Below are 15,626 nucleotides of genomic sequence, written 5' to 3'. Positions count from 1 at the left end.
GAAGGCTGGTAGGGTAGGACATTGCTCCAGCAGCAGCAAAGTCTCCAACACCCATATCAGCTGTTCATCCACAAAAAGAATGTCTGAATTCCATTCCTGCAGGCTTCACCGTGCCCTTGGTGTTTTCTCTGGCCTCTCCCTGCCGGCCCTACCTCAAAGACAAGCCACTTCTCCATCCTCTGTTGACCCACTGCACCCAGTCTACTCTCTTGGACCACACAAGCCCATCGCAACAGCACAGGCTGCCTTTCATCCTCTCCTGTCCACTCTCATCCGACCCTTTTAGCAGCTAGTGGCTTCAGGCAGCACACTCTCTTCAAAGATACCTCTCACCATGGCAGGATGGCTCAGTTAATTGGAGCGACGTCCTGTGCACCAGAAGGTTGAAGTTTTGATTCCCTGTCAGGACACACACCTACCAGAAGTTTGCAATTTGATCCCTGGTCGGGGTGCATACAGTAGGCAACTGATTGATGTGTCTCTCTCACATCGATGTTCCTCTCTCTCTCTTTTCTCTCTCTCCCTCTCTAAAATCAATGAACATATTCTTGGGTGAGGATTTTTTAAAAAGATGCCTCTCACTTGAATGATGGGTGCTGTGGAAGGCTGGCATACACCCAATTCTATGTCATTTCATCCAAACTTAATGGAACTGCAAAAGTCAGTGTTCCTGCTTCCTGTCACTACCAGACCAATAAGTAGAGACAAGGATTGAATCTTTATGGGTGCTTTATTCAGATGCTGGCAATCTGAGAAGACGGTGGGATGGGGGATGGTTATGTACCCTAAAACCCATCTTAACATCTCATCTCAAGCCAACCTTTTTATAAGGAGAAGAAAAGAAGAAAGGGGTAGGTAAGAGGTTTGGAAAAAGATTAATAAAAAATTTTTTTGTAATTAATCAGATAAGAGTTGCAATCCCAGGGGCGATTTTCCTAGTATTTCTTTATCTGTTGATCAATAATTCGTTATCTGTCATGGACATTCCCTCCCTGGAACACAAAGGTTGAATTGCTTGTCGGTCTACTGGTGTTTTATAGATCATGCATTCCAGTCCCTGGAATAGCAGCTTTCCATACGCATTAATCACATAAGCCTATCAACTATAACCACAACTCAAATCTTCAACTCTTGAGTTCCCCTATCACTAGTACAGTTTCCCCCCCTGCCCCAAACTAAATATAACCATTTGGACAATAATAACTTGAGGTATTTGTGAAAATTCTACCATCGGGGACTGTGATAGCGGAAAGTCAGTAGAATGTGGGAGAAGGCGTTATAGGGTGACTCACACTGACATCCATCTGGAAGCAGACAGTCTATTTGTGTCAAAGTGTCAGGCACATACAAACTGTGTGTGTAATTATCAGGTATCGACATTGTTTATTTGTTTTTCAGAGGCCTCATTTTTTGTGGCATCTTCATTTTGTTAGAACAGAGTCCTGTTCACCACTGAAACTACCTCCAGCTGGGCATTGACAACACCGCCCACCCTACAGAGAGACAGGCAATGGAGAGATGAATGTACCAGAAAGAGAAATGAAAATGGGAGAGTGAGTGGTATTCTAATGACTTTCTAGGCACTAACCCATCCATAACAACACTCCCACTCTTTCATTATAATGTTTCTGTCATAGTGCATTTAGCTGGAAAACATCTGAAGCCAATTTTCCCCAAAAAAATACCACATGAAAGTTTCGCTTGACTTTTTGCTATCACCTGAAGGTTTTCATTTAACACATAAGACAGCCAACATTTAGACTTGCTTTTGAGGTTTTCATTGCGAAATGTTACTCCCCCCGCACTCGATGAGCTGAGCAGCTTTCCATACTGGTCACGTGGACCTGCATGAGGCAAACATTGAGTTTAAAGTAATTAAGAGGAGGAAAGATTCAATTTTTTTTATGCTTGGAGGGAATACATTAGTAATTTTTATTTCAAAAAAAAAATCAAATCAAATGATTGAAAATACATGAAATAGCCACTGGATGCTTTGAAAGCAAAAACAGCTTGGACATCATATAACTTCATCATATTATTTAATCATTTTCTAAATAACCAGCAACAATATCCCAAACCTGAAAATCTAACATAAATGCACTTTGTAAGCTGGACACTGAAACTTGAGACTAATGAACGGAAGGTGCAAAATTATTTCATGACACAATATTGTTCTAAGCCTGAGAAAATTCCCAAGACCTTCAGAAGCCCCTTCAGACACTGATTCACCAGAAACAAATAACAACAACAAAAAAAACCCTAAGAGCTTTTACGACCAGACGAAATATCTGTCAAATTAAGAAGGGTGACATGTCCTTCCAAGTCATCACCCTGCCTCGAGCCAGAGCAAACACCATTCCAGAGAGAAAGAATCATCTATTTGCCAAAGCAGGAGAGGTCTCAGCTTTCCCCAGGAAGCCTCAAGAGGCCTGCAGTCTGCACGGCCATCTCTCCTACCGTTCATCTAACCTGAATCTTGCTGGGAATCAAGGCTGTTCACTCTTGCTTTATCCTTAGTGAAGACAAAGAATAGTCGGTCACCTTCTTACACTAATAATCTGTCATATACTTAAGACGGTATTATGCCTAATAGCAGACCTTTTCCTTTTTCTTTCTTTTCTTAAATCCTCACTCAAGGGTATGTTTATTGATTTTAGAGAGAGAGGAAGGGAGGGAGGAAGGGGAAGGGGAGAGAGAGAGAGAGAGGTGAGAAAGACATCAATCAGTTGCTTCCCCTACATGTCCCAACTGGGGGCTGAGCTGTACCCTGACTGGGAATTGAACCTGCAACCTTACGGTGTATGGGACAACACTCCGACCAACTGACCCACCCAGCCAGGGCCAGACCTTTTTCTTGATGAATTATCCCTAGCCCTTTCCCATGTCCTCTCAGGCTTAATTTTTTTTTTAACTCTTTAATCACTCCTATGGCTCTCCTTTGAACAGTCTTCACATGCTCCCTCAGGATGCAGAGTCCGGGCCTGGATGTTGCATTCCAGCTGTGTGCTGACAGTGCTGATTCGAATACAGTTACGCCTCACAGACCCAGCAGAGACTCGAGGAACAAAGACTAGAGACGCGAAGTCCCAACAGACTGCCAGTCTTCACTTCTCGTCTAATAATAAGTTCCCAGACTTGCTCCACTGTTTTCTGACACTTACATACTTTTTCTCACAAATTCAACATCTCTCTTTAGCAGTGACTCCCAAACATAGCTGCTTTGAGACTCACCAGGCTGAGGTACAGAGCAAGGCAGAAAGTTCTTACCAGCAAAATACCAAAGCTTTGGCCATTTGACCCTATCTGGAGACTGTGTCGTGACTCACCACCACGTAAGCTTCTTGACTCCTGTGGATTTGGTAGTCTCTGCTAGCCCTGCCTAGACAACCGATGTGTTATTATCTAGATAACAGCCAACTCACCCTGACGGCACAGCCCTACCCTCCTCCTCCTCCTCCTCCAGCCTTTGCCAGGGTCACAACCATGCATCCCAATGCCTTCATTTCACAGACGTGGAAACAGAGGCTGAGAAAAATGCAAAGTACATCTAATTGTGCAGCCCCAACACATCCTGTTCGCCTGGCTCCTGCTAGTGAACCCGCAACTTGCTCCAGAGTCTATGACTTCCTCAGCAATACCTAAATTATGATGGAATTTGCTGTGCTGATTTTTAGCAGCGTGACCTTCGGCAAAGTGTCTATGGTCCTCCAGCTCTGTTTCTCCCTGTTTCTCCGGCATTTGGTTTCTCTGAACACCAGCCCAGCCCTGTGGGCAAGGAGCTCAATGGCCAATGGCTTTGACTATTGAATCACAAGATGCCTCTTGTCTCTGATTTCAGTTTTCCTTTAAAGAGCTACAACTAAAAAAATAAATAAAGTCAGCTTGCACATATATAAAAAATAAAAAATAAATAAAGAGCTATTTATTTGAACTCTGTGACTATTAACAGGAAGAATGCCTTCCAGGCAACATATGTCAGAGAGATTGTTCTCCAGAAACAGGAGGGATCTGTCTCACTATCTGCTCACTTTACCCTTATTGAAAAAGGGTAAAAAAGATCCTGCTTAATATTCAGAAGTTGTGAACCCCGCTCAAACTCCTGCTCTTCTAGCTTAAAGCCATTTTATAGCATTTTGAAATATTTTTTATTTCCACACTATATTATGTCTGAAATTATTTTCCTTCCTCCCTTCCTTTCATTCTTTTTCTTTCTTTCTTTCTTTTTAAAAAAAGATTTTATTTATTTTTAGACAGAGGGGAAGGGAGGGAGAAAGAGAGGGAGAGAAACATCAATGTGTAGTTGCCTCTCACACACACCCCCACTAGGGGCCCAGCCCACAACCCAGGCACGTGCCCCGACAGGAATCAAACCGGTGACCCCTTGGGTCACGGGCTGGTGCTCAATCCACTGAGCCATACCAGCCAGGGCTCATTCTTTTTTCTTTCTTTTTTCTTTTTTTCTTTCTTTCCTTCCCTGCTTCTGGTTCACATCGCTGCATTATTAGACCCCTCTGAATCCCTGGTTTTATCTTCATTTATTTCCCCAGTTCACTGTTTGACATCGAGTCTGAGTCTCCGCTGCTCTGCCTACCTTTACCTTTTCCCTCACCGTCACCTTTTCCGAGTTCCCACTTTAGGGCCCTCCAAGAACTGAATCTGGTTTTATTTTCATTTCACTCCCCATCGATCATTAATACTTCTCTTGAGCATGTATCTTTTATTTTAATAATTGGTCTATCAGAGGATTGCTAACTTAACTTTCTTGAGCAGTTTTGTTGTAAATATTTTGTATCTTATCCTATTTCTAGTCTCCCCTCTGTAGTCTACTCACATTTGTTGGGAAATTACACCTAATCCATTATCCAGAAAGTGGAAATATAATACTAAGTGGCTTGCTGTAGCTTCCATTTCTTTCATAATGCCATAACAATTTATAACACTTAAAAGCCAGTGATCCCTAGGTCATTTATCCTCAAGAAAGAACAAATGTATTCTTGTGGAGCAGAATCTATAGCAGATGGAGGCCTCACGTTGTAAGACAGGCACCCTTTATGCACAACAGCAGAGCAGCCTGCAAGTGCCAGCATCTGGGCAGGGCCCCGATGGTGTGAAGCCCATTAGACGGAGGCAGGTGGGCTCTTAACATTCAGAGGTAAGGACCAGTATTTCAGTAATTCACTTCAGATTCCATGCCAGATGTGGTTTCACAGAGAGATAATGAACCCCTTCAAACAATAGGGAATAACTGAGAAAAGTCATTATGTCACTGGTAAAAAATGTCCCCGATTATCCTGCCCTAGCTGTTAACCTAATCTGAGTTTTATTTCTAAAGGCTCCTGAGTGGAAAGACTTAAGCATTGCACATACCTAGCTCATGAAGTAATTGCTTTCAATGTACATCAGATAGTGGTAGCAGAATGTGAGCAACTGGGGAATGGGAGGTGGGGATGAGGTAACTGGGGAATGAAGTAGCAGCTAAAGAAATAATGTTAACACTACACCCAATTTCACAGAGCTCTTTCTCTCTAACACCAGCTGGAGAAAAGGCAGAGATCTGGCAGATGAGGGCTGTTTACAGAACACCAGCTGGCCTGAGGTGACTTCTCCAGAGCCATCTGCCTCCAAAGAGGCCCTCACCTGGGCTCTCTGCTGCTTCCTGGGGGAGCCCCAGGCAATGAGCAATACCGACTCCCACTGACACCCACCTCCCCAGGCGGCCTGTGGCAACAAGTTGTCCAGGTATTAGATTTAGCCTCACAGACTCGGACAACTGTGTAACTAACCTTTCCTGATGACCTCCTTTCAAGCCTGCTGCTCCCACTCAGCTCTTCTGAGTTAGCGGTTCTCTTAAATTCCTGATTAAAAGAAGCATTGCAGACAGATATATTTCATGTCACTGAAAAGTGATCTTCCACGTCCTCCTAATAAAATATCATGCAGCCATTTGAAATGATAATTATATTTACTGACCAAAAAAGTTGCCACTCGATCATTAAATTGAAAATGCTGATAATAAAACATTGATTTAACAGTGTCTTTAATAAATGCTTATGTGAATATATTTTTAAAGACATTAGAAGTCCGCAAGGGCTACATCAACATATTTACTGTGGTCACCCCATTAAGTCCAGTACTGATCTGATACCATGGTAGTTATTGCAACATTATTGACTATATTCCCTGCGCTGAACTTTATATCCCTGTGGCTGTTTTCATGACTGGCGACTTGTGCTTCTTCACCCCTTCACCTTCTTCCCCCAGCCCCCAACCTCTCTCCCCTCCGTCAATCATCAGTTTTTGTTTGTTTAGTCATTTGTGTTTTGTTATATAAATTATATAAATATTTAATCGCTATGTTGTACACCTGCAATTAATGTAATATTGTGTATCCACAGTAATAGAACAAGTTAAAAAAATGTTAAGATTACAAAAAAAGTAAATGTGTAATTATCATAAAAGTACTAGATAATTTCCTCAGGACAGATGGCTGGAAATAAAATTATCAATAAAAAGATCTGATTATTTTGAGAGCTACTAATAATGAAAGGCTATATAGTACTTTTAAAAAACAATAATATTAACGGTGGAATTATTAATATTAATATTAACAGTGGAATTCCACTGGAGAGTGGAATTATGGGTGATTTTTTCCTGTTACGCGCTCCCCCACCTTGATTTCTAATTATTGGATGAATATGTACTACATGTGTCATTTTTTAAATAACAAGAGAAAAATTCAGCCCGTATGTGGAGCAATGTTTTTGCCTCCTTTTTACGTTGGGGTTTTTATGAGACAGCAGTTGTTGAAAAGGGGCATTACAGTTCCCTGGCCCTGGGAGAAATCTCCATTGGCCACAGGCGTTCCTGGAGTGCTCTGTGCCCTGCAGAGGAACAGAGGAGCCTTGTACAGAAAACTGAGGCCTTGGAGAGCCACTGATTACACGCAGAAGAACCGCAGGAGGCTTAAAGGGGGAAGTCCAAGTAACAAGGCTTTAAAGATTTGTTTAAAGGAAGTAAAAGTACCCTTTTAAAAATATATACATATTGATTTTGAAACTGTTACTACAACCTTTACTTGATGATCAAAAGTAGATAGACTTTTATTCCTAATCATCACGAAGTTTTTTTTGTATTTCTGCCACCTCTACTTAATACAAAACATCTGCTGCCCTTGGACTTAGCCTCCAGCTCCCCCAGTCTCCAGGCCCGCCCTCCACCCTGACGCCGTGCTTGACAATATTCTTTCAGTTAGTCTCTCTGTGCTCGCAGCACCTATAGGACTTATTTGCTTTCCATAATATAAAAGATTTATGTGGTTATTTAAATTTTAATGAGTGTGTAGCTTCAAGTCCTAAGATGTAAGTTCACCACCAAGACATCCTGCTAGTTTTCCCCCAAACACATTTTTCCTTCTTCCATAGTAACAGAGCTCCCGATTTTACCTGGGGCACTTAGCCACCCGTAACAAAGGCTGTCTTTTCTAGCCTCCTTGCCACGAAAATTGGCAGAGTGACTGAGTTCCTGCCAATGTGACATCAGCAAAGGGGCTCTGTGCAACTTACAGGCAGCACTTTCATTTCTTCCTTTTCTTGGAAATGTTGATGGGTGGCTGCCGCTCAAGCAGTCAGCTGGGGCCCTGCAGTAAATGCCACGTGCCGGGAAACACAGGACAATAACACACAAGTAAACTGGGCCCTGATGATATTATCAATCTTTCCTAACAGGCTGGGCTGCTTCGATCTAGATTTATCTTATGTAAGAAGTAAATTTCCATCCATGTTAAGCCACTGTTATCTGGAGGTTTCTGTCACTCACTGGCGAACCTAATCCTAACTGGCAAAAGCAATGACCATATTTTCATTTACTCCACAAATATTTCCTGAGCCCCACCGTGTGCCAAGCACTGTTCTGGCTCTGGAAACACAGTGAACAAAGCAGGCGAGCCCTCTCCTCTCCTCTCCTCCTGTCGTGGAGCTTACCTTCCAGCTCAGCATCCACACAGCTCCCAACACAGCGCCATGCACCTAGGAGGTGCTGACCGAGTCAACCATGACCCCTCGTGTTGGTCTTTGGGTTTAAAACTGATTTTGTGTTCATAAGTCTGAGAATCTTTGTACAAGTAATGCTCAAAAAACCCCCACTCCTGCTTTTTAAAAGAAATAAAATATTTAACCAACCTTTCCTTGTTGCCATATACCCCATCCTCCCCCCAAAGCAGGTAAACACATGAACAACATTACTGTTGTCTTTTAAATTACAGCAGGCAGTGACGGTGCCTGAGGTCAGCGCAGCATAACGCATTGTCGTGCTACACTAGCCCTGTGCCTCCACTTTTATATTTGTAATGGGGGTATGCACAGGACTGTTGTGAGAGCCAAATGAGATCATGTCTCACAAATGGTTAATAAATATTAGCTATATTCAGTTGACAATAAATATTAACAGCTTTAAAAACATTCATAATCTTTAATTCAGAAATTCCATTTCTGGGATTCTATCCTAAGAAAATAATCCTAATTATGAGGGGAAATTTGTTGGGGGAAAAGAAAGCTGATCCCAGAGTCATTTATAATAAGTACAGACTGAAGACTTACTGACCTTTCCCTGCCACTGTGATTTCCATCCAATGGCGAGCTGAGGCCTCGCTCTCCGGCCCACACTGAGATTTAACTCAGGACTGGAAGGCAAGATGCAGACAGGGTTGGGAAGAGGCTGAGAAGACTGGAGGACTAAAGTCCAACTTCTTGGCAAGACAGACTTACAAGAAGGACTGGTTCAAAATGTCAAGTACATCAGGGAAGAGCAGAGTCAGAGAGCCAAAATGAAGTTGACCCCTGAGATCTCATCCTCCTTGAGGGAACATTCTAGAATGTAGATCCTGGAGACAGGCCCTGAGAATGGGTGGGAAAGGGAAGGACGAACCCTCCACAGAGTATCTCAGGCACAGCTGGTGGGTAGGCCAGGAGATGCCGGGTCCTGAATAGAAACAAAATAACTTTCCATCATGAGAGGAGTGGCTAAATAAACTATTGAATACAACAATAAAATATTATGTAACCATTACAAATACTGATTGGAAAGACTATGGTAATTGGAAAAAAATACTTGACTGTTACCAAGTCCCTAGGTTTATGTACTTATAGCATGTGGACATGGGCAAGAGCATGGTGATTGTGGGGAGAGGGAGAAACAAGAGGGCTAAATGGTAATGAAAAAATACAATAAAAATTATAATAAACAAACAGATACGAAGATAAGTGGTTGCAATCCCCATACATCTATGCCAGATATAATAAGGCTCAGACCACAAGGAAATAAGAACAAAAAAATTATAGCTAAACCAAGGGACCATGCATCATTGTTAAGGGGTTACTGGGAACCTTGTGCTAGAAAATTTTGTGGAGATGTGTTCTAAGTATAATAAATAGGATATTCTACCCAGTAATATTAATATTATTATGATCTATGGCTTAAACATCACTGTCCAGTAGAAATATAATATAACCCACAAATGTGAGCCATCTAAGTATTTATAAATTTTCTAATAAAAAGAAAAATAAATGGGAAAAAATAGTGGATTATTGCTAAGTACATAGGAAAATGTACGTATAGTGTGTGTGTTATATATCTGTGTATATATATAAATATATAAGTACATTTATATCCATATGTGAGTGTACATACACATTTATATGTAAGTGTCCATATACACTTACATATATATTTGATGGTATGTACTTATATATAAGCACATATGTATGTTTGTATATCATATATACATATGTATACACATATATGATACCAACTATGGCATATGCATAGAAAAAATACTTGGAGGAATCACATCAAAATGCTAATAATTATTTGATTAGAAAGGTAAAATAATGGTAATTTGCCTTTTTCCTCTATTTGTTGTTTTATTTAATGTTCAGGATTTTAATAACTTCTATATTTAAAAACTTGGGTGTGAGGACAAAAAAAATAGGCTTATTTATCTAAATGTTATAGTGCTACTCTTCCAGAAATTTGTTTCTCAAGAATAAAATATGTGAGTCTTAGGCAATGAGCCATGTTTTCAGCCTCCTAAACCCTTTCCTCCCAAAATATCAACCGATGAGATTCCAGAGAAAGAATGTTCCTCCTTTGGACTAGTTTTGGCTCTTTGGGAATAAGTTTAACTCTTTCCTGACATGGGATGCCACTTAAGGGACAATAGTGAAAAAATAAAAATAAAAACTCATGGGATACATACTTCATGGTTAGCAATTAAGTGTGGTCCTTTCCGAAGGTTCTAACTTGCTCTCAGGGTAAACTTTATTCACACATGATGTAAAGTCATACAACAGGAAGTAAAATGCTACATGTATAAGAACTGTTCCATTCCTATTATATATTTTTTTTCATTTCTGTTATGAACTTCTTGACAGAATGACTGTCATTTCAGTCCCTGAATTCCCCAGAGCACAAGTTCAAGCGTGATTTTGGTAACTTTACAGCCGTGATCAGATCAATTAATCTATTCAAAAGACTGACCTCATGATTATCAGTACTGACCATTGAACTTTCTGAATCAAATAAATTCAGGCAAATATTTAGAATAGTATCCTTAGCTGTCAAGGATTGATTTTAAATTTAATTCAAAAAATTTTTTTGAAGTTCCTCTAAACTACAGGTGGCAAACACAAGGCCCACGGGCCGAATCCAGCCCTCTATCTTGTTTTATCTGGCCAGCCACCTTGTTTCTACCCAGGGGCAGCGCCGAGCTCCTTGCCCCTAGTTAAGGAGTAGTTACATTCATACAGTCCTAAAGTTACATTCGGCCCTTTGAAGGCAACCGCGAGGCTGATGTGGACCCCAGTGAAAATGAGTTTGATACCCCTGATCTAAACAGTTGGGGAAATGTGAATGTGAAATAGGTACTGGATGAGGCAAAAATACATGGAAAGATGGAGATCCGTGACTTTAAAAATCAAGTAGCAAAACAGTAATTAAGGTGTGAACAAAATATACGCACACCTAACTGGAAGGAGGCCTGGAGCCACACACAGTGAAGGATTGCAGGGATTATCTTTGGATAATAAAAATAGTGTTTTTATATTCTTATTTTTTGCTTATTTGTGTTTTTAACTTGCTATAATACACATATACTTTGTTTGTAATAATAAAAGATTATTTTCCTTTTATTTTTTTTTTTTTAAAAAAGCTCCCCTTCAGTTTAAAAATAGGCCTGTGCATTTCCTGGTTATAAACAATATTCAGAATAAAATGCCAGAATCCACTAGAAAGCCAGAAATGTGTCAACAGCCTCCTCTTAAGTAAGGATATAAATTCAAAAAAGAAATTCTCATAGGAAAAAGTTGCTCTTGCAAGATTCCCAGTCCAAGTTTGCCAATTCAAAGGCTTAATACATTTTGCGTAAGATTTGGATAAATAGATTTGAGGGCTGTTTACCAAAACCAAATTCACAGTCTCATCATTTTGACATAACCCATCATTCATCACAATCTCCCAGTGAAAGTTTCCAGGCTGCCACTCTCCATCCTCTTATCTGTTGGTAGCATTCCCTCTAAAATATAACAGCTAGCTGAACTAGTGATATTGGACTTTGTTAAATATTTCGGTAACGCTGAAATATTCATCAGTTATAGTTAAACAGATGAATAAAGGTAAATTATTCATTGACCACTTCAGCTGTAATGATTCCAAAGCAGCTGTTATTTACCTAGGCAACGGTCCTCAAAATAATTCACTGAGTCAGATCTGGGCTCCATGCTGCTACTCCTTATGTTTAACAGATAGGTTGTAGCAGTTCCAAAAAACCATTGTGGGCCGAAGAGTAAATAACCATTTTCAAAAGTGTAATTATATATTGCTTTTGTATTATAATCAGAGATGTGATGATCAGGTAAATAATTAAAAGTGACAGGTCTGACACTAAACGAAATGACTCCCAAGGAAACAAAGGCACTTTTCGGCCACCTTCCAAGCAATATACAGATGTGTAGAGAATGTTATTTTTTCTTCATCCCAAAAGAAGGAATGTATAGAAATAATTATATAGCTCCACTCCAGCCTCCAAATTAAAGGTTTGCACCCAGAAGGAAGTAAAATAAATTGACTGTGCTAATTTTAAACACATACCCTCTTCAACATTGATAAAGGATTTTCTTGCTTATAATGACTCTTACTATTGCATAAGATTTTGAAACCAGAAGTCAGAAAGCCAGTGTTTTTCAGAGTGGAGGGGGATAGATTCCGGGGGAAGCACATGATTGGCTAGCCTGCAGGACTCTGCTGGGTCTTCGAATTCTCTCCATGTTAAAAATAAATGAGTCTGTGGATTCTGATTCTGCCATAGCAGTGTGAGCCCAACAAAGCCTATCCCTCCTACTGATTACAACTGAAAACTCTGACAAAAATATGGGGGAATAAACCACCTAAGGGCTGCAAAAGCAAAAAACCTGATGGATTGGTGGAACGGGGTTGGGGGGGGGGGGGGTGGTTCTTTTCTTTTCTCCTTTCTTGTACAGCTTTATCCTGAGGGCAGGTCCCAGTTTCAGAGCAGTGTTTGCTATAAGCAGTTAAAATTTCAAAGTAAATATGTCTTTCTAGCCAGAGGAACCAGGAATGTTAACCCTGTGAGGTAGAGTGAGTGGGAGTAATCTCAGAGGAGAAAGAAATAAACACAGGGGTCCCCTAATTGAGCCAAGTGCAAGTACTCTTGGCTCAATCTACCATCTGAAACAAGCATGCAAGGTTACAGACTCAAGCCAGCACAGAAGAGGCCTGGGGAATTTAAAGGAGATAGGAACTACCTGTACAAGTCTCAGACTAACCCTGACCTATGCATGTGCGGGACAGACACAAAGTGGCACGGCAAAGACACAGAAGTGAACTGCCATGGAAACCACTGCCCACTGAGGTAAAAGAAGGATTTAGAGGCAGAGCCTCACTGGGTTGACTGCCCACTAAAGCAGAAACATCCATATTCTCCTAAGGATTCTGAAAGGACTCAGAATCTATGCAACGTTACATTGACAATGTTCAGGATACAATATGAAATTACTTGACAACCAAAGAAGAAAATATGACCAATTCTCAAGGAAAAAAACAAACGACAGATGTCAACCTCGAGATGACCCAAATGTTGAAACTTTTGACTTTAAAGGACCTATTATAACTATAATCCATGTGGTTAAGGAAAACACATTGGAAATAAATGAAAAGGTAGAAATTCTCCACAGAGAAATAGAAACTACAAAAAAATTCCAATTGGAAATTTTAGAACTGAAAAATACAGTATCTGAAAATTTTTGAAAATTCATTGGATGTTCTTCCCCAGGAAGCCTGCTCTAGCCACTGGCGCGGCCACCCTGGCTCGAGCAATCCCCGAGGCGTTCAAGCACGTCATGCAAGTACTCAACACCAGTACCCAAGGGTGCGGGAAGCAGCTTTTGCCATCATTGTAATGAAGGGCGTGGGGCGAAGAGCCCAGTGGTGTCGAGGAAAGCAGACATCGACCTCACCCAGAGGACAGGAGAGCTTGCTGAGGATGAGGTGGGATCACCATGGCGCAGAATCCATGCCGGTACAGGATCCCAGACAGGTTCTTGAACAGACAGAAGGATGGGAAGGATGGAAAACACAGCGAGGTCTTGGCCAGTGGTCTGGACAACTCCTGTGAAGGCCTGGAGTGACTGAAGAAAATTCAGGTCCACAGAGAGCTGCGCCACGTCTGGGGTCTTCGCGTATGAGGCCAGCACACCAAGACCACTGGCCACTGGAGAAGCACTATGGGTGTGTCCAAGAAGAAATAAATCCGAGGGTCTTGTCTGTTAATAAATAGTTCATACACACGCACACACACACACACACACACAATTACCGGAGGGGCTCAATAGCAGAATGTAAGAGAAAATGAAGATAGATCAATAGAAATTATCCAAATTAAAGGACAGAAATTAAAAAATTGAAATGAAATGGACAAAGTTTTCCAGACCTTTAAGACAATATCAACAAGCCTAGGATTGGAATTCTACAAAACAATTACTACAACTAATATATGAATTAACAAAGTGCAAGGCTCAGGGTTAATATACAATATTAATTGTATTCTTACATACCGCTAGCAAACAATTAGAAAATGACATTTTCAAAACATCTATTTACAGTATCACCAAAAGTCATAAAATACTTAGGAATAAATCTAACAAAAAGTGACCAAGACCTGTACACTAAAAACTACAAAACACTACTAAAGAAAGTTAAAAACAAATAATTGGAAAGATGCAGTATACTGATGGATTGAAAGACATTATTTTTAAGGTAGTAATATCTCTATAGAGACCTATACTCCATATAACACCAATAAGAATTTCAGCAGGGTTTTGTTGCTGTTGTTCTTTTTGTAGAAATTGACAACTTGACTAAAATTTATATGATAATGCAAAGGGTCTAGAATAATCAAAGGAAGTAAGAAGAAAGAACAAAGCAAAATTGAAGGACTTGCTCTACCTGATTTCAATACTTACTATAAAGCTACAAACAATAAAAAGAGTTTGATGTTAGTGAAAAATTAGACACATGGATTCTGTCAATTGGGTTTTTTTGTTTTTGTTTTTTTTTTACAAAGGTGCCAATTCAGAGGGCAAAGTCATTTCAACAAATAGTAGGCCAACTGAATATCTGTTTGGAAGAAGTGAGTAGCTATCCTTACTTCACATCATACCCCCAAATTAATTCCAAATAGGTCACTGAACAGTATGGAAACCTAAAACCATAAAACTTTTAGAAAAGCATAAGAGAAAATCTTTGCAACTTTGGATTCAGCAAAGGTTTCCTAGATGAGACATCAAAATCACAAATCATAAAAGAAAAAATAGGAAATTGAACTTGATCAAAATTTAAAATTTGTTCTTCAGAAGGCACCATTAAGAAAGTGAAAAGACAGGTCACAGAGAAAAAAAATCTTCACAACACATATCAAAGGACTTTGACATGGAATTTATAAAAACAAACACCTACAATTCAAGAATAAGAAACCCCAAAACCCAATTTTTTTGAACTTTTAAAAAAAGACTTACCATATTTTTCAGACCATAAGACACACCTAGGTTTTAGAGGAGGAAAATAGGAAAAAAAATTTGGAAGCAAAAAATGTGGTAAAATATTTAATAACATAAAAAACATAATATTTCACCAATGTAAATGTAAAGCTACATTCAGAGTGTAAGACATACCCCGCTTTTCCTCCCAAATTTGGGGGGTGCGTCTTATAGTCCAAAATGTGGCATTTATTTATTTATTTTCAGAGAGAAGGGAAGGGAGGGAGAAAGAGAGGAAGAGAAACATCAATGTGTTGGTTGCCTTTCGCACACCCCCTCACTAGGGACCCAGCCCGCAACCCAGGCATGTGCCCTGACTGGGAATTGAACTGTCAACCCTTTGGTTCACAGGTTGGTGCTCAGTCCACTGAGCTGCACCAGCCAGGGCTCAAAACCCAATTTTTTAAATGGACAAACTATTTGAAAAGACACTTCACCAAAAGACACACAGATGGACAATAAGCACATACAAAGATGTTCAACAGTAAAATTCACTAGTAAAATTCAAATTACAACCACAAT

At 40.1% G+C, this 15,626-nt stretch overlaps 1 pseudogene; it reads left to right on the top strand.

The window, feature by feature from the left end:
• Positions 1-12,749: 12,749 nt before the first annotated feature.
• On the top strand, positions 12,750-13,817 carry LOC112310975 (small ribosomal subunit protein uS13-like; annotated as a pseudogene).
• Positions 13,818-15,626: the final 1,809 nt, after the last annotated feature.

This window comes from Desmodus rotundus, chromosome 7, assembly GCF_022682495.2.
Source record: "Desmodus rotundus isolate HL8 chromosome 7, HLdesRot8A.1, whole genome shotgun sequence".
NCBI classification, from domain to species: Eukaryota; Metazoa; Chordata; class Mammalia; order Chiroptera; family Phyllostomidae; genus Desmodus; species Desmodus rotundus.
The sequence above is the reverse complement of the archived record's forward strand: the minus strand, read 5'-3'. Positions and strand labels throughout refer to the sequence as shown.